The sequence below is a fragment of the Panulirus ornatus genome, chromosome 32 (assembly GCF_036320965.1).
Source record: "Panulirus ornatus isolate Po-2019 chromosome 32, ASM3632096v1, whole genome shotgun sequence".
Classification (NCBI taxonomy): domain Eukaryota; kingdom Metazoa; phylum Arthropoda; class Malacostraca; order Decapoda; family Palinuridae; genus Panulirus; species Panulirus ornatus.
Genome location: NC_092255.1, coordinates 21980924 through 22000397, shown reverse-complemented (window position 1 = coordinate 22000397; position 19474 = coordinate 21980924). Strand labels below are relative to the sequence as shown.

Genomic DNA, 19474 nt, shown 5'->3' with positions numbered 1-19474 from the left:
CGAGTACTGGAACGTCCCCAAGCAGGCAGGTGGTACCGCCGAGCCCGTGGTACGAGATGGTGGTGGTGGCGCGGCGGTGGTGGTGGCGGCAGCAGGCGACCGGCCGGCCAGCCAGCCAGCCAACCAGCCAGCCAGGCCCCACCACACACACACACATCTTCCCGCCGCTGCTTACAACACCTGGCAACTATGTGAGGTGGAGCCGAGTTACTTCTTCCCTCAAGTTATTCCCTGGTCGTCGTCTTCGTCTCTCTCTCTCTCTCTCTCTCTCTCTCTCTCTCTCTCTCTCTCTCTCTCTCTCTCTCTCTCTCTCTCCCCCGCCACCTTATTTTCAATTTTACACATCACTACGATGCTCACGACCTGCCTGTTTCATCTGGCACATCAAACGATTTAATGATTCATGGGTGAAACACGTTGAGGTCTTGGTTACTATCCTGTGAGATACGGGGTTCTGTCAAACAAGTTCCGAGGCCGAACAGGAGGAGGCTACGACTCCCCTACCTTACTGGCCCGGTTGGGAAAGTCGGCCCGCACCCGCCATGCCAAATACAGGCGTCTCTATGTGCGTTCCGACCAGCTCTGGAAGTACTTAAGATCCAGGAAGTATATTAAAAAGATAAACAAATGATCAACTACAATACCTTTTATTATATAAGAAAGAATGCAATGAAGATAATGGCCTCGTAAACCTTGGTTGATATTACAATAATTGGCAATATCGAGCATTTAATGGTTATTAGAGTCGACGTGATCACCGTTTACTGTAGATAATGAAATGTAGTTACAGGGTCAAGCACTTAACTCCAGCCCCAACGACGGGAAGTGACAGACAAGTGTTTAGGGAGGAGGAGGGGGGGTAAGAGCAAACCTTCTTCTCCATACCTATAGACGGGTAGTGACAGTGTGTCAGGGCTGAGGGGAACCGTCTACTCCACGACAGGAAGTAGTGTAAAAACATACCTAGTGACCGTATCGTGCCCATGATGAGACATGACGTGTTGCACGGGACAAAGCAGGAGACTCCATCCCTTGCATCTCTGCCCTCAACCTCTCCATCGACCGATGTGACGCAGACCTCCACGTTAGTGAGGGGATGGCAGTGGATACGTTAGAGAAGCTTCCAATACACATACAAGCGCAAACTACACGAGACAATTAGCTACAACTTCTTCGTCTGTTTTAGCCGAGCTCTGCCGCTGCTTGCTGACGCTTTGAAACACTTGAGCGCTTCAGTAATTGCATATGAAAGAAATTCTCCACGAACGGATGACGGAACCAGTCCATTTTTTTTGATAAACACACCAGCTTGCTTCCCGCAAAAGGTAATTACTTCTCGTATTGGATGGTGGTAGTTACATCAAGATCTGGTGTTTCTAAGCCATCGCACAGCTGGCTAATAGCCGAGACTTCCACGCACACATACGAGGCGTGAAAGCTAAACTTAAATTGGAAATAAGAGGCTTCAAGATGCACCTCATCACTTTGATATTCCGTCCAGAGAGAAAAAAAAAAAGACATATGAACGAGAGATAAGCGTCTACAACTTAACGCACACATTATCTGCACATAAATTCATGAAGTGACCCTTATAGTATTCAAGCATGCTACATCCTTCTACACATACACACACACACACACACACACACACACACACGTGTAAGATCCCCCTCCCCCATACAAGGTCCTAATAAGTAATTGCACACGAACAGTTTCGATGGGAGCAAGTCGACGACTGTACAAACCGCTGGCATGGAACGTCGCCAATGGATTCGCCGAGTGAATCGCCCTCCAGCACACGCCCTTGACACCCTCCGGAACTGGACAACCTAACCATGTCATCATCAGGCAAACGAACACCGTGGATGTGCTGCACATCCACCTCACTTCTAACCATGTCCCGAGCCGTACTATCTCATTACGTCCCACCTCCATCCAGGAAGTGGTCTTGGTGCCACTATCGGGTGGGGATTAAAAAGGAATAAGATTAAGCTTGTAGCACGTCAGTACCATCATAAGATAACGCGATAAGATAATCGACGGCTTCAAGATACTTCAACTCTTCAAGCTTTGAAACCAAGATCGTCTGCATAACTTACGATTCTTTCCAAACAATCTCCGTACGCCCCTCTAGCCTCGTCTTCTGCCTTATCCACCAACCAACAAAGACTTCAAGAAAGGTGCAGAAAAGAAGGGACACAAGAGATCATCCCTGGTCCCTCTTACACTACCTATCGAGAGGCGCTGAACAAACTAATCCTTTTGACCGTCACCAACCGTCACCTGGACCTCATCCAACAGTTTGAGAAGATTTTTACTGCAGCAACTCGCTTCATCCAAACAACCTCATTCAAACCACTGTGAATATATATATATATATATATATATATATATATATATATATATATATATATATATATATATATATATATATATATATATATATTTATATATATATATATTTATATATATATATATTTATATATATATATATATATATTTATATATATATATATATATATATATATATATATATATATATATATATATTTATATATATATATATATATATTTATATATATATATATATATATATATATATATATATATATATATATATATATATATATTTATATATATATATATATATATATATATTGGGGAAGAGCAGTGCGGTTTTAGAAGTGGTAGAGGATGTGTGGATCAGGTGTTTGCTTTGAAGAATGTATGTGAGAAATACTTAGAAAAGCAAATGGATTTGTATGTAGCATTTATGGATCTGGAGAAGGCATATGATAGAGTTGATAGAGATGCTCTGTGGAAGGTATTAAGAATATATGGTGTGGGAGGCAAGTTGTTAGAAGCAGTGAAAAGTTTTTATCGAGGATGTAAGGCATGTGTACGTGTAGGAAGAGAGGAAAGTGATTGGTTCTCAGTGAATGTAGGTTTGCGGCAGGGGTGTGTGATGTCTCCATGGTTGTTTAATTTGTTTATGGATGGGGTTGTAAGGGAGGTAAATGCAAGAGTCCTGGAAAGAGGGGCAAGTATGAAGTCTGTTGGGGATGAGAGAGCTTGGGAAGTGAGTCAGTTGTTGTTCGCTGATGATACAGCGCTGGTGGCTGATTCATGTGAGAAACTGCAGAAGCTGGTGACTGAGTTTGGTAAAGTGTGTGGAAGAAGAAAGTTGAGAGTAAATGTGAATAAGAGCAAGGTTATTAGGTACAGTAGGGGTGAGGGTCAAGTCAATTGGGAGGTGAGTTTGAATGGAGAAAAACTGGAGGAAGTGAAGTGTTTTAGATATCTGGGAGTGGATCTGTCAGCGGATGGAACCATGGAAGCGGAAGTGGATCATAGGGTGGGGGAGGGGGCGAAAATTTTGGGAGCCTTGAAAAATGTGTGGAAGTCGAGAACACTATCTCGGAAAGCAAAAATGGGTATGTTTGAGGGAATAGTGGTTCCAACAATGTTGTATGGTTGCGAGACGTGGGCTATGGATAGAGATGTGCGCAGGAGGATGGATGTGCTGGAAATGAGATGTTTGAGGACAATGTGTGGTGTGAGGTGGTTTGATCGAGTAAGTAACGTAAGGGTAAGAGAGATGTGTGGAAATAAAAAGAGCGTGGTTGAGAGAGCAGAAGAGGGTGTTTTGAAATGGTTTGGGCACATGGAGAGAATGAGTGAGGAGAGATTGACCAAGAGGATATATGTGTCGGAGGTGGTGGGAACGAGGAGAAGAGGGAGACCAAATTGGAGGTGGAAAGATGGAGTGAAAAAGATTTTGTGTGATCGGGGCCTGAACATGCAGGAGGGTGAAAGGAGGGCAAGAAATAGAGTGAATTGGAGTCATGTGGTATACAGGGGTTGACGTGCTGTCAGTGGATTGAAGCAAGGCATGTGAAGCGTCTGGGGTAAACCATGGAAAGCTGTGTAGGTATGTATATTTGCGTGTGTGGACGTGTGTATGTACATGTGTATGGGGGGGGGGGGGTTGGGCCATTTCTTTCGTCTGTTTCCTTGCGCTACCTCGCAAACGCGGGAGACAGCGACAAAGTATAAAAAAAAAAAAAAAAAAAAAAAAAAAATATATATATATATATATATATATATATATATATATATATATATATCAACATCCAGCTGTATGTTTGTGGAGAAGACTGTTTATTAACTATGCATTTTCTCTAAAATTTCAGCCTTTCGCTGCAGCTGATTCGTGAATCCGCTTATTACTGTTGCTATGAATATTACCGTTACACACACACACACACACACGACCAGGCTTACAAAAGTATATATATACACACACACACACACACACATCACTTCTCACGCACAATACCATTCATAAATAGTCATGCACACACACACACACACACCCACACATACACACACATCACGCGTGCATGAAAATGGATTTCGCTAAGTCTCCCCTTTGTAAGTCAGAATTACACGAATATCATTACCGTAGATGACTGGTAGCGCTGGAGCGGTTTTATGGCCTATTAGGGCTTAGCACAGCAGTATATCGCACCCGGCATTAACTCACAACAAACAACACGCGCTAACAACAGAGCATCAACGGCCGTTGACACAAAAGGGGGGATGCCGAAACGAATAGAATTAACTAAAGGCTTTTCTAAACAATGTTAACAATGGCCCTCGCATTGTTTGATTATTTGTGCTCAAACGCGAGGAGAGTTGAGCTTGCTAATTGCCTAAGAGGCATTTGTGTTGGCACATACACATCATTAGCGAGGGAAAACAACATTTCCCCCCCTTTTTTTTATTTTCTTTCCTCCGTCTCTCTTTTCGTATTTCCTCACACCTGCATTGGCGACTCCGCCAGAGCACGACCCCTCCCTCGCCACGCTGGGGCTTAATGCTAAAGGTGAAAAGATACAAGCCTTCAAGAATATCATTTGTCGCGTAATGGACAGTCGTTACTCGGTAGCTGGAGCTCATAATGGATGAAATATACAGCCCTGTATAACTAGGTCAACGAGAAAAAGACTACCATTACCAAGTTTATAGGAGGAGCAGTTTTTACGCCTGATATATCCCTAAGTAATTTTGTACTATAACCCAGTAAATCCAGAGGCATAATATTAAACCCGGGTGGTGGCGGGGCAGCGAATTCTTGATAGACTGGCGAGTAACAGTGACAGAAATACCTTGATTACCTCTACGAGCTACTGACTATGGCCTGGGCAATGTTGCTTTCAGCAACACCCAAATTTTTTTTTTCCCCCGTGCATCGCCGCAGCACCGGGAACCCCTCCTCCGTACGTCCGTGTTGCTGAATTCATTTGCTATCGACCTGCAAGAGGTCACTACTAATCCAGATCCCGCAACGTACAATTCAGATATTCCGGCGAAAGCGATCTATCTTTCGCTGTCATTCCTCTATGACAAGAGAGGCATGTACTTGTCAGAGAGTCGAATACGTGCGTTCCTGCAGGGTGAGAACCCGTCTCCCGCACATATTGGCAGTAGTAATATACCGACGGTGGATCATCGGTGATTCGACTTATCAAGCTTGCAAATCAAAGAGGTGTCGACACTGCGACATGGCACGTAATGTCCGGGTACTTCAAGTGCGTTATTAAGTGTCAACGTTCGTAACTTGTTTACGATTAACTTCGCCTGGTGTGTAACATGTTTATACCTTGGTTCACCGGATCTGTGATTTCTTTTTTTTTTGCGTTGATTCTAGTCCGTGCCGTGTTTCTAATCCGTAACGTGTCTCTAATCCGTGCCATGTTTCTAATCCGTGCCGTGTTTCTAATCCGTGCCGTGTTTCTAATCCGTGCCATGTTTCTAATCCGTGCCGTGTTTCTAATCCGTGCCATGTTTCTAATCCGTGCCGTGTTTCTAATCCGTGCCATGTTTCTAATCCGTGCCATGTTTCTAATCCGTGCCATGTTTCTAATCCGTGCCATGTTTCTAATCCGTGCCGTGTTTCTAATCCGTGCCGTGTTGTTAGTTAACTTCTTCTGTATCTTGTCTGGACTCAACTCTACCTAATCACTATTTGTTTTCAGTGATCTTCACGTGATCAGTATCTTTAGTAGTTAACTCCACCGAACTGATATCTATGTTCAGTTAACTCCACATCATCGATATTTTTCGTTTGTACCAAAATCTGGACGATTCTGATTAACCAACTGATCTTTAACAATTGACACGGTTGGATATATATATATATATATATATATATATATATATATATATATATATATATATATATATATATATATATATATATATATATATCCCCCCTGGGGATAGGGGAGAAAAAATACTTCCCACGTATTCCCTGCGTGTCGTAGAAGGCGACTAAAAGGGAAGGGAGCGGGGAGGCTGGAAATCCTCCCCTCTCGTTTTTGATTTTCCAAAAGAAGGAACAGAGAAGGGGGCCAGGTGAGGATATTCCCTCAAAGGCTCCATCCTCTGTTCTTAACGCTACCTCGTTATATATATATATATATATATATATATATATATATATATATATATATATATATATATATATATATATTCGTTATATTCTTCACCGGAAAACAGGAACATCCACGGTTCAACGTATCTATGAACAATACCCAATAGTAGCAGGCATCATCTTTATTCGGGTGATATCACCCTCAAGTATATTGTCGAAAACTTGACAAAGATATCGCGAGAGACCTTACTATGTATATATCTCCCTGCTTGCGCCTTCCATTAACCTTACTTAGCCAAGGCAAAGCATGGGAAGCATCGGCAGTATCGGCACGTTGTAACGGCGAAGACAAAATCGGGATAGACACCGCCTGCATATCGCAGTCATTATATCGGCAGATCCGTCACAGACATATCGCGATAACCCGTGAGTTATCGACCGAGAGTCCACCGCTGTACAAGCTGACCCCAGCATACGAAAGCCAAGCAAGCGGCCAGGGGAGGCGATGGTGGTGGTGGTGGTGGTGGCGGCGGTTGTGGTGGGAGGGTGGTGGTGGTGGTGGTGGTAGGAGGCAAAACCTCGCGACGCGCACTGCCAAACACGAAGGTTAATTCGGCTCCTACGGTTTTTGGCGTCCGCCCTCGTTCTTCTGCCTTTCCGAGGAAATTTTCAGTTAATTTCGAATTTTCTTTTGGCGAAGTGTTTCGCCGCGTTCCCAGACTGGACGGAATAACCTTCCAGTCTTGAACGATCGGGGGTGAGCTTCAACTTGATTCTATATATATATATATATATATATATATATATATATATATATATATATATATATATATATATATATATAATATAGATATATTGCGTACTAGCGAAGATATACATACATACACATGCAAGTCAAAAAACTTTTAAGGTACATGTATGTAAGCAGATATGATCCTTCATCCATTTCTTTTTCGCTAATTTGAAATCCCACGATAGAGTTTTGACATCAACCCTACAAGGACTACTCTCTTTAGGCTTTTTAAGTCCACTTCTTGAGGACTGTCCTCGCTTCTGTATGTGCACTCTCCACTTCTTTGTTACCCTCAGTGACTGGCATGATGAACTGGAGTGTCGCTACATACTGTACTCACTCTTCAAATGGTTCCTCTCACTGTCTTTGTTACCCTGCATTCACTGTCTCCATCGTGGTGGGTTCACTTCGTCGAGTGCCGCGTACATCATCACATGCTGTTCTTCAGTTTGCTCTCCACTGCAAAAGCTGTGTTCTACGTTCACCCCGATCATGTGCGGCAAACAGTACTTTTAATATAATATTTCATACTGAAGGCACGGTACTGCGCTTACAGCTTTGAATGTTGATTTCACGTTTTCACGTACTACATTTTGCTTGAAAAAAAAAAGACGCACTAACCTGGCTGCTTTTAACGTTGGGTTGACAGACTCACCCGCCGGATTCTGTTTATCAAGATCTTCCCTCACAGGTTCCAGTGCTGGGCTCAGGGTTTTCAAAGTGGTCCATCAAGAACCACAAAAACCCAACGTTCACTACTTTATAAGGTCTAGATTACCACTGTTTAAAACGTTATCCCTTGAGGGCCAAAAATGTATCTGAAGTCCCTTACATTTCGTCGTCATCTAACTTGACCAGTCAAGGAGATGTGAGGTGACGAGAGATCATGCATAGACGAAATGTTTGGTCAGCGCTCAACCCCCTTGATTGATTCCGATTCTTGCCGCAAGAGCGACGAATTTATTGTTGTCCAATCCCATCCTGCTGGCGGTGGCACGAGAGTTCCTCAAGGACTGGGCCTCCACGACGGACCCCCTTCCAGAAGGAATCTAGCGAAGCCCTACTGTTCATCGGAGCTATTTTGACTCACATCTTCTCAGGCACAGTCCTGCATCACGTGATCTCACTGGATCAAGAAACAACACAGAGAACAGAGAGACTCAGGAGTAGAGGTTCTTCCTCGTCACATGCACAAAGGACACGCCAGGCAACTACTCTGATCTTTTTTCTTTTTTTTTGTTGTGTTTTTTTTCCACACGTACGAGGACCTCAACCGATGAATAAATTTCTTGATAGTGCATAATGTATTATCTATGATCTCTGCAGGGGCACCAGCTGGTCATAGAAGCACACAGACACACACAGACACAGACACACACACACACACACACACACACACACGGCCAAACTAAAAATAAGGGGGAAAAAATTTTGACCATAAAAACCATTTACCTTCTTGTCTCCTGAAATATGACAGGCTTCGAAGGGTGTAATAAGGGACAATTTTGTCTGACGTAGGTACCAAGCTCCCGTTTTCTTTATGTCTGATCCTGTCGAGCGAAGGGCGCTGGTCGCTGCTGCTGCTGCCTACGTGCCTTGCCGGGTAGACGCCGCCTGGCCCCTCCCCACCCCCAAGTACTGCCTCGCATGCCAACCCTGGTCACAAAACAAAACAAAACCATATTTACCAATAAACAAAACTGAGAGTAACATCTAAAGCTTTATGACACAAGGTATGAATATCATCATTTCCTCGGGTGGGAGGGAGGGGATGTTAATAAGATTTATGCCAAGCCTTGAACGAAAGGGAGTGGAAATGTGTATACGAGAAGTTATTTAACGCAGAGATGCGATCTCGCTGTGAGCCAGTTTGTCATATTAGGGAAACTGCGTGACGCGGTCAGCTTGATCAAACGATTAAAATTTGACGTTTAACAGAAACACGTTTTATATTTCCTTTTAAAAAAACGATGCGACCGATCCAACAGCATGTGTTGCGTTTAGAGGTTTATAAATTCAATAACTATTTTCGTAAAAGAATTATGATAGGATAGACTTTTTTTGACATCAATTTTGGTCCTTCTGTTCTACGGAGTTTCTGTTTTCCCCCGAGCGACCAGACGAACACATTTCGGAAAGACGTGAGAGAAATGAAGACCAAAGGTGAAACTATAACAGTATTTATGGAAGACAATGTTAAGCGACAGGAACATCGGGCAGGGGTGGGAGGACCATAACCATAGCATTCACATTTAATTTCCCGCTGTAGTTTTAATATATATATATATATATATATATATATATATATATATATATATATATATATATATATATATATGTAATCAACCATGGTCCTGTATCAACCGGTCTTAACCTCACAAGCAGAAAGGCTTTTTTTCTTTGTTTTACAAAAAAAAGGAACCCCCGGCGAGAAACATTTAATTAAACATTTTATAGTCTAGCCTCACCACAAGGAGGTGAGGTGGGGGGGGGAGGTACTTCAGGTTGTACTCAAGAGTAGGGATGATGTAGCCCGGAACACCAGCAGACGAAGACAGACGTCCTGGCAATGATAACTACAAGGACACACACACACACACACACACACACACACACACACACACTGACAGAGTAACCCGCGATTGCTGAAGACGACGAGATAATTCACCCTCCCCCTCCCGAGAGAGAGAGAGAGAGAGAGAGAGAGAGAGAGAGAGAGAGAGAGAGAGAGAGAGAGAGAGAGAGAGCTGTGTTACACTAGGGGGCCTCCCACCAAACACAATGGTTCCCTCAGCGCGCTCTGACTTTCACCTTGGCAGCCACCATGGTCGAATATGCCGGCTGGCCAAGCCATGGTTGATGGTCGGCCGGCACGGCACTGGTGTCGACTGGGTTAAGCTAGTACGTAAATTCCTCCTCGAGACCCCCACAGATTCCTGGAATAATTCTGAGACCTTGATTAAAACACGAGTCACTTGAATGCATCTCTCGTTGCGTTTGTGTCTAGCAAAGACACGTAACATGGGATTTTCGCGTCGTGGCCCTTCATCCCAAGATACATCATATGCCACGCTAATCAATCAATAAATCAGCACTTTGTTAATCATCTTCTCAATACATTTGGTAAGAAGTATGTTAAGGCATTAAGAAAACTTAGGATCGACATTGTTTTGATCATGGTAATCGAGTATACGTTCACGTAGCAGGAAATGATGGTAACCAGGACACACGAAATCTATATATCACAACACATAAACCTTCAAGGACCACTACAACACGAGACAATACAACAGAGCCTCAAGAAGCCTACAACCTCATACAACCCATTGTGATACTCAAGTCTTAGTAATTAACTACATATAAAGCTCCAAGGTTAACTCTCACCATCACCTATATGTTGATGCATGGCTACTACAAGCACGTGAATATCCCTCACAATCCACGGATACTGACAGGATTTCCCATTCATGAATGTATTTGCATACCGCGTTCCTCGTCACGTGTGATTCATGAGCCACGAGGCCAGTTAACTGTCCGGTACTGGCACGTGGCAAACAATGCGCACCTCACCAGCATAGGTTGTACCTACAGACAAAATAAGAAGGTGAGGCCACGACTTCTTCAGGTAAGATATAATGGGCTCACACCCTAAAAGAATTTGGATCCACGTCTCTCTCCAATACATATAACCCAAACTACCTTTCCATAACACAGGTTCAGTAGCTCAATGGTACAATACGTAAACACGCAACCACACTTAAGGTGACCTCAGCATCCGGGAAGAAATCCCAAGAAACTCTTAGAAACACAAAGCCAACTTGTTAACCATCAGCATCACTTAAAACCCCAAGTACACCCCCCCCCCCTAAACAACATATAAACCTCAGAATATCCTCAGTGAAACCTACAATACAAACCCTAAGTAACCCACAACAACATATGTAGCACAACTCCAGGTAATCCCTCAGCAAGAAGTTACCCCTACAGTAACCCACACCACCAAGAAACAGGTCACAAGACCTCAGACAACAAACAAAGCAAAACTCCCACACACACACACACACACACACACACACACACACACACACACACACACACACTGCTTGGCAACACATACAGCCTAGGTAGGCTTATTGTGAGCCTAATGACCAGAGATAGGAACAAACGCCAGCCCTGGGGTACGACGTGAGGTGGGGACGGGGCGGGCGGCCAGGGGCTGCTGCTACGGGAGCCTCTCTCCTTCGCGACGTCCACGATGAGTGTCTGTCGCCGTTCCCGGCCGTACAGGAGGGAGGGGGACATCACCACCTTAATGATCAGATTACCGCTTGACGGAGTTACCACAAGCGGACTTTCGCTTCTTGCCGGATCACACTTTTCCTTGCAATGTAGCGGGAGTTCCATCCGTTTTCTCCATAGATCTATTTTCAAGTGAGTTTCTTATACAAGCCAGTATTGATCATCACAGTTCATACACAGGACACCAACCGCGTCAATACAGACGGGTGCCTGCGTAAAAGCGTAGACAGTTATTCTCTCTCAGTCACACTGGACAACACAGTTAGAATCAAGACAGCATCATGAGATCACTAACTCATTCATCAATACTAAAGCCTAAATGTGTTACCATTATCATTTCAAGGTCTGGAGATATCATCTGGTTTTCCTTATCGTTCAATATGCAGTTTTCGGGTCGTCCTCCTCGCTCCTCCCTCTTACTCCAGCGATAGCGTCGATAAGACCTTGGCTGTGTAGTTCCCAGGATGAGGACAACATAAACACAAGATTGTGGCATTCCTGACTATCCCGAGCGACGGAGGGGGGATGCCATCCTGGGACTGGAGCAGAGGACGAACGGTGGACAAGATGTAAATAAGGGGATATCTGTACTGGTGGATTACGCCGATAGTCTAAAGCCCAGCTGTGTGCCCGATAAGCCTTATCGACGTACCTTGTATCATCTGAGCAAGCACACACTGACCTCCCGAGTCTTGAGTGCTCCTCCGCTTCTCTGACCCACCACCAGCACCAGAATAAGACAGACTCACGTCACTGAAAATGGGTAGAGCAGAGCCAGACGTGGTGTCCAGTGTTTGTGGTCGTCAGCGGCACAACCTCACGCTGTGACGGAGGGGGGGAATGTCTAGGTAGCGGGGTCACCGGCGTTATCTGCGCCATTAGTGAGTAACACAGCCACAAGATATATTGGAAACCTCGTGTGAAAACAAACGTCAGTGTCTTATCCTTAATATATGTGGCGACCGTTTGACTATATACATCTAGAACCACAGCTTATCATGTCCGTGGAATGCGCGAATATATATATATATATATATATATATATATATATATATATATATATATATATATATATATATATATATATATTCATACATATTCGCTATTTCCCGCGTTAGCAAGGTAGCGTTAAGGACAGAGAACTGAGCCTAAGAGGGAAATATCCTCACTTGGCTCCCTTTTCTGCAAGTTTTTACACTATGAGTAAGAAGTCACCTTCGGCAAGCTGTATCAGTATCAATGAACGGATAGAAGTACAGTCTCATCGAGAACCTTCTTGCTTCGAAAAAGTCGACTGTTCCCTGCTCCTGCGTGGAGTGCACACCCTCGAAGTTGCAGAGGTCGACAGGAAGGGTCCGTGGGTTGTATACCTACATATATATATACATACATACATACGTAAACACACTCACAAAATACATTTACAGGTGTAAACAGTGCAGTGGGGGGGAAAAGCCTGTAAGCTCCCATTTCGATGATAATGGCCTGGTGGATTCAAGTCTTACACCTCGCACTCAGACAATTGCATTGCTGTGTTGGTCCTCAACCGGGTATAATCTCAGCAGCGACTACTGCATCACAATTACTGACTGGCGTGAATTACATAATTCACAACCGAGCTAAAGACCTAATGCTCACGCCAGGCTAGATCCGATCATGAGGACTGATGGTATGTAATATGTTACCCCAGACATAGCTGGAGTGTGCGTACCTATAGACGCACTAGACACAGTCGGGAATGTCACATCCAAAACTGAGTTAAAAACATCTTGATAGCACAGCATTTTTCTTATAAGGGTTAAATGAAGCCGAAGAATACGGAAGGAAGATTAATATAAACGGGGAAATTCTGGGAGGGGGGGTGGGGTGTGACAGCGAGAACTAGAGCAGCGCTGGCAACAATAGATTGCAGAACAAGGCCGGTGGTTGAAATGAGTTGTACGAACAACAGCAGCTTCATCCATCAAACTGTGTACCAGCAGGAGGCAATGACAGCATCGTCATCATCAACAACAACAACAACAACAACAACAACAAAGGCAACAGCTGTAGTGAATCCAAAACTACTGTAGGAGGAAACATCAGCAGCAGCAGAAGCAGAGATACAGCAGCAGTGGCGACACAATCAGCAGGTGGTGTAGATAAGAGGAAACGAAAAACCGGCAGTTGTAGAAGCAGAAACAAGCGCTTTGGGTAAGAGAACCGCTTAAGATCCAGCAGAAAGCAGAGAGAATGCCAGCCTCTGAAAAAATAAAGACCCAAGTAGGTAGCGGGTGAGGCAGCAGGCCTCTGGAACTGGAGAATCAGTAGAGTTTTCAGCAGAAGACAAGAGGAGCAAGCACCTGCAGCAGGAGAACCAGTAGAGCCCAACAGGAAGCACACCTCTGGAACAGGACAACCAGCAGGGTTCAGCAGGGAGCAGGAAGAACAAGACTCCGGAGCAGGAGAAACGAATACACAGCAGGAAGCAGAGGGAGCGAGCCCCTAGAACAAGAAAATGTGTAAGGTCAAGGCAGCAGGGAGCAGAAGCAAGCGTCTGGGAGTAGGATCCAGCAGGAAGCAAGACAGAAGAGACTCATGACCGGCACACTCACGCCCCATCGCTCACACGGCGGCTGTGGCAGCAAGAGCAATCTCCTCACCGCTCACACCATCTGCCACCTAATGGTACTTACGGTGCTAAACATTACTGGGAAAATGGAAGGTACATTCTGCAGGAGTCTTTAAGAAATTATTTTGACTGATGGTGTGGGTTTCGTATCGTAATATTAGGGTGTGGTGGCAAATTGCCCACGAGCAAAGTATTAGCTATCTGTTTCTTTTTTTTTTCTTTCTTCTTCTTTTTTCCATCTTGACTGAGGCGTAAATCGTGCGCGAATAAGGGAAACAGAGTTCGAATGCTTTGCTTCGACGGAGAACTGATGCGAGCGATATTATCTATCAAGTTTAGCATACAAATGAATAACGTTCTTCATGCTTCTGTGACCAAATTATGACGAATGTACCACGACGAAAGCAATACACACACACACACACACACACACATATATACATATATATATATATATATATATATATATATATATATATATATATATATACATATAATGGGAATGGACAGCTGATCATCACACTTGGTGTTGCAGCTGAGGCTTTTCAAACACTATCTTGTGACAATACAGAAAAAAGATTATTACACTCTTCTTTCTGACATGCACTATATCAAAGTGTACGTTTGGGATTTAGATAGATGGTCATTATACACGAAGTCTCGGTCTCTGACGATGCATATCCGAAGCTGCAGCACCTGAGTTGTGGAAACAACCCGTATAGAAACATCTATTATTCTAACAACCACATTCATCAGCGGTGGGGTGTTGAGCACACACACACACACACACACACACACACACACACACACACACTTAGTGTTACCCCTTCCACAAGTTTCAATCAACACTGCGTCCGCTAACTGCACGTTGTGATGCTGGCAACACATTATTAACCCATGGAGACACACAGCATACTGGGTGACAATGACACATGGACAAAAGCAAAGGGGGAAATGGGTGGGATTATGATACCTGGAAAACTGAACAACGCATGGGTAGCAGCACGACACGTGGACGTGAGAATGACGCATGAATAAGGTAAGGACACATGGGTAAGAACATGACACATGAACATAAGTATGCAACTAATGGGTACGAACGCGAGACAAGAACGGGGACTCATGGGTAAGACCATACTACGCGGTTATGTGCGATACTCATGAGTAAGAGAACAAGACAAGGATAAGAGCGGGACTCATCATGAGTAAGAACATGACACGTGGGTAGAAGCACAACATGGTTAACATTGTTTCAGTAAAAGAAGTGACAGAAAACGTTTATTTTCCTCAGACTCAAAGTTTTCATGTTTGTTCACCTTACACTATCATACTTCAGAGCACACACACACACACACACACACACACACACACACACACACACACACACACACACACACACACAAAGCCATATCGAACTCATCAAAACTCGTAGTATAAAGTGCTACACCCAGGTATGCCAGGAGATACCGAAAGATTACAGTATAATTTCCTTAACCAACACGCCACCGCAGTGATCATAAATTCACCAAAATTTCCATTGCTGGGCGGCGTTCCACGAGGTAATGTCCTGTCGCCAGCGATGTTTATAATTTGCACAAGCAGGGATCCGCCCTCCAGTAGGGAACATGAGCATGGACATCTTTTATGCAGTCGACGCTACTCAAATAGTAGTCTCCAGTAACAAGCCGCCCCCCCTAACACACCCACTATGTACAGTCAGAGACATCCAATCAGCGTCACCAGCTATGTAGAACGGCATAAAGAAAGGATAAATGTGGGCTTGGCAGTACGCGAAAGAGCAATTTAGTAATCGTGGTTAACAGGACACACAGCATCGGGAAGTGCTGTGAATTATTGAGCCACTCTCACATCACGAGGGTTTTATGATGAACCAGATGAACAAAAGAACTGCGACAGGGTAAAGCAGCCTTCACCAACTTGTACAGATCCCAGGCACCTCCCAGGGAAGCCAAAATAGCCGTACCTAGCAAAAGCCAGCTATGAATAAACTTCTCAAATCTTGACGAAGTTTCCTCAGCTATGAAATATTCAGAAATTGAAAAAAAAAAGAAATTACTAAGTATCGTTTTTACAAGCATTTGTATCAAGAATAGTAGAAATCTTTATCATACGACCGAAAAAAAATGCATTTAACTTCGAAATATCTATGTAAATGGTGTGTGTGTGTGTGTGTACAGTTCGAAATCGGACACAAGGATTCGATCCCAAAAGAAAAATGCACGTACAACGACAGACATCAACACCTTAATGTTGAAGTATATGAGTCTGACACACACAAACACACACACAAAAAAAAACATTATATATACCGGAAATATATAAATACGGTATCAAAATGCAAATCTATCAACCCATCCAAATACCAGCAAACCATCATCATACAAACGTAAACTCTATAACCAACACTGGGCACACACACCCACCTACACCCAGTGTTATCCAGTGTTTCAAAACCATCTTCTGTTTCTCTACTTTACCTTCCCTTTCCTTCCCCAACCTCTCCCTTTTCCACCCTCTTGACAACCCAGTTGGAGGAAGGAAACAGAATAAAAACCCCCTCGTACAGGCCGCTATCAGAACAGCCCTATCCGAGCCACTGTGAACATCAGTAACCAAGAGTATTAATACAAGACTTGTCTGCGCAACATCCCTCGACTCCTGTTATTGTTCCGTTGTCTCTGTTGTACATAGTACGTACTCCATCTTCAGTAAACTGTTAATCTTCAATATCAGTATTATTATGACCGAGTCTGAGTTTACATATTTATATCCTCTTTTTCATACGTCAAGAAATGATGACTAAGCCCTGGATGAAAAGATATCCTCACTTTGAAGTCTATCACACGATGCAATCCAAGTATCTAAAATTGTACAGAAGAGAAAGAAGAATTAGCTAGCGAGTTCATGTGCATAAATACTGAAATTAATGCCCGTTTAACTCATTTCAAACTTCCCTGACCCCTTGAACAAGACGATATACGACCACTTTCATCATTCTTAATGGTCATGTCATAGTTCACATCATCATTGCCTACGGATCGTGCCATCGTGTTCAACTGTCATACCCTCCCGCTCATGGGCTCAGCTTCCGTCATCTGCAGCTTTCGTTCAAATTTGTCTTCTAATTTTAGTGCCACCGAAACCGTAGACTTTCGTCCTAACTTGTCTTGTAGATCTAATCTGCCAGGAAAACATCAGCTGGGATAATACGTTTCAAACCCTGGGCACACCCCTGGCTTGGGCCTCCACAAAGGAGGTATGACAAACACAAGCTCTTTCTATGAGTTACGTCAGCGGTACAATCAAAACTGAAGAGCTCCTCAGCCGATTCAAAGCGAAAACTTCCACCAGTTCCCTACAGCACGTGAAGTTTTCCAGGAGACTATGACTCTATGGGTCAACTATTTACAACGAACCGTAGGGAGAAAAGACCTCCGAAACCACAGGAAGACATGCATAATGCAAGGTATGATCCTAGACCGAGCTGTGGGAGTGGAAGACTTCCGAAACCAGTGTAATGTATACGTCAGGTAAGGTAAGGTACCAGACTCTGGTGTGGGGTTATATAACCTTATATATCAACCTAAGATAAAGTAAGGTCTTACGACTATGCTGGGGTTGTAGAAGGGCCTCCGAAGCGAACGTAAGATCCACGTAAGGTAAGGTGCCAATCATGTTCTGTGGAGGTTAGACACGTCCGAAATCATCGAGAGATAAAAGGAACCAAAATACTGATGACACACTTAACTTTCCAGTGATGGTAGCCGGAATGATTGGTGCTTAAGTAATGTTTTATGAGGAACTAAAACTACGATGCAAACGCTAATCTATCGAAAGCTCTGACGGTGACAGATTTTATATTTCGAATTTAAAAACCTGATTCGAGACGTGTGCGAACATTATACAGGTGTTGCGGCTCACAAAACAGCTGCTCCTCCCTGTACACAGCACAGGTGTGCATAAACAACGAAACACACGCACACACACACACAAACACATAAATTGGTCGTTTATACCGAGAACAGACAAGTAACATCTTGTAACTCAGTAATGAACCTCCTGGTGTTATTGTTCTCTCTCACCTTTAATGAAGTTATTCATATTTCCCTCCATTATCAAACGATCTTAGGAAGTTCAAACATACATTACTCGTCTGCTTGCACACACCGCCGTGGACGCAAGAAACAAACATTTACAGGTGTTGTTACGTTACACAACAAGGGAAGTGAGGGAGAGGGAGGGAGAGGGGTCAATTTCGTGACGCAAGAGCGCACGAAACTGAGACATAAAAAGTCGTAAGTGTCACTACGGTGAAGAATGAGAGTTAAACGCACTATGAACCCCTAACTGACAATTACCGTCACAACATTCACGACGCGGCGATGTACCTGATGGACGGCGACGTAAGGTAGCTTGCACCACCACCATCCCTGACCGTCGCCCGCCCGCCCCTACCTCCGCCCCTTGCTCGACATCAACCATCGCTGCTACACAGCACTGTATGGGGCTGCTCCCTCGCCTTGTTGACACTCGAGAATTAGTACACATTCCTGATGACAGTAACCGGTGCAGTCGTGGTCTCGATCCCAGTGAAACAGTGTTAATGTCCACACACACACACACACACACACACACACACACGATGTGGCGAAAGATCAATAGCAAAATTTAGTTGTGGCGCTGGAAATAACGTTTTGAGATCACACACACACACACACACAGAGGCAAGTCCTGGAACGTATTTGCGAATGAGTTTCTGTCATTACGTCCTGATGGGTTTCAATGTATGGTATCCGTGACAGCGTGACGTCACCGGCGCCTTGCACCACATTTCTTTGTTCACCCAACACATTGTATCACTTTTCCGCTCCTGGGCCACCATATCATTACTCTATCACATGAGCCTTAAGAGGTGATATATACACATATCTACCAGACTGTTATTTGAACGCTTAACGATCCTATGGAGGACCCAGTGAAGAATGTGTCTTACAATCGCATACGTTCGTCTGGGGAGGAGGTGAGAACAAATGATCGTGTGTCTATGTGTTGTGAAATATGCAAGTTGTTGGGGTCACGCTGGAGTCATTTTCAACAAGGTCTAGCCAACGCAGGACCCCTTATTACAGACCTCACGATCATTTGCCAGGCTAAAGTGTCAGAGAACTGGGACCCTGGTCTCCAGTTACATTTTTCTTTTTTCTTTTTTTTTTTCTTATGGATGATTTCAGATTCCTTGATTTCCCATCTCGCGTCTCTCCCTCCCACCAGCGGCAAATAGGGTGGTGGGCCCTAAAATACGCCTGCTATA

The 19474-nt window shown here is 43.9% G+C and overlaps 1 protein-coding gene and 1 long non-coding RNA gene across 3 annotated transcripts in view; one reads left to right on the top strand and one right to left on the bottom strand.

The window, feature by feature from the left end:
* LOC139759166 (uncharacterized) overlaps positions 1-19474 on the bottom strand; it is a 287348-nt gene that overhangs the window by 145064 nt on the left and 122810 nt on the right. Inside the window, exon 3 of the long non-coding RNA XR_011715005.1 lies at positions 8685-8888. This is a non-coding gene — a long non-coding RNA (uncharacterized lncRNA). The remainder of the gene's footprint in view (positions 1-8684; positions 8889-19474) is intronic.
* The window catches only part of LOC139759164 (homeobox protein araucan-like), a 200982-nt gene that overhangs the window by 126684 nt on the left and 54824 nt on the right, over positions 1-19474 (top strand). The window lies entirely within an intron of this gene.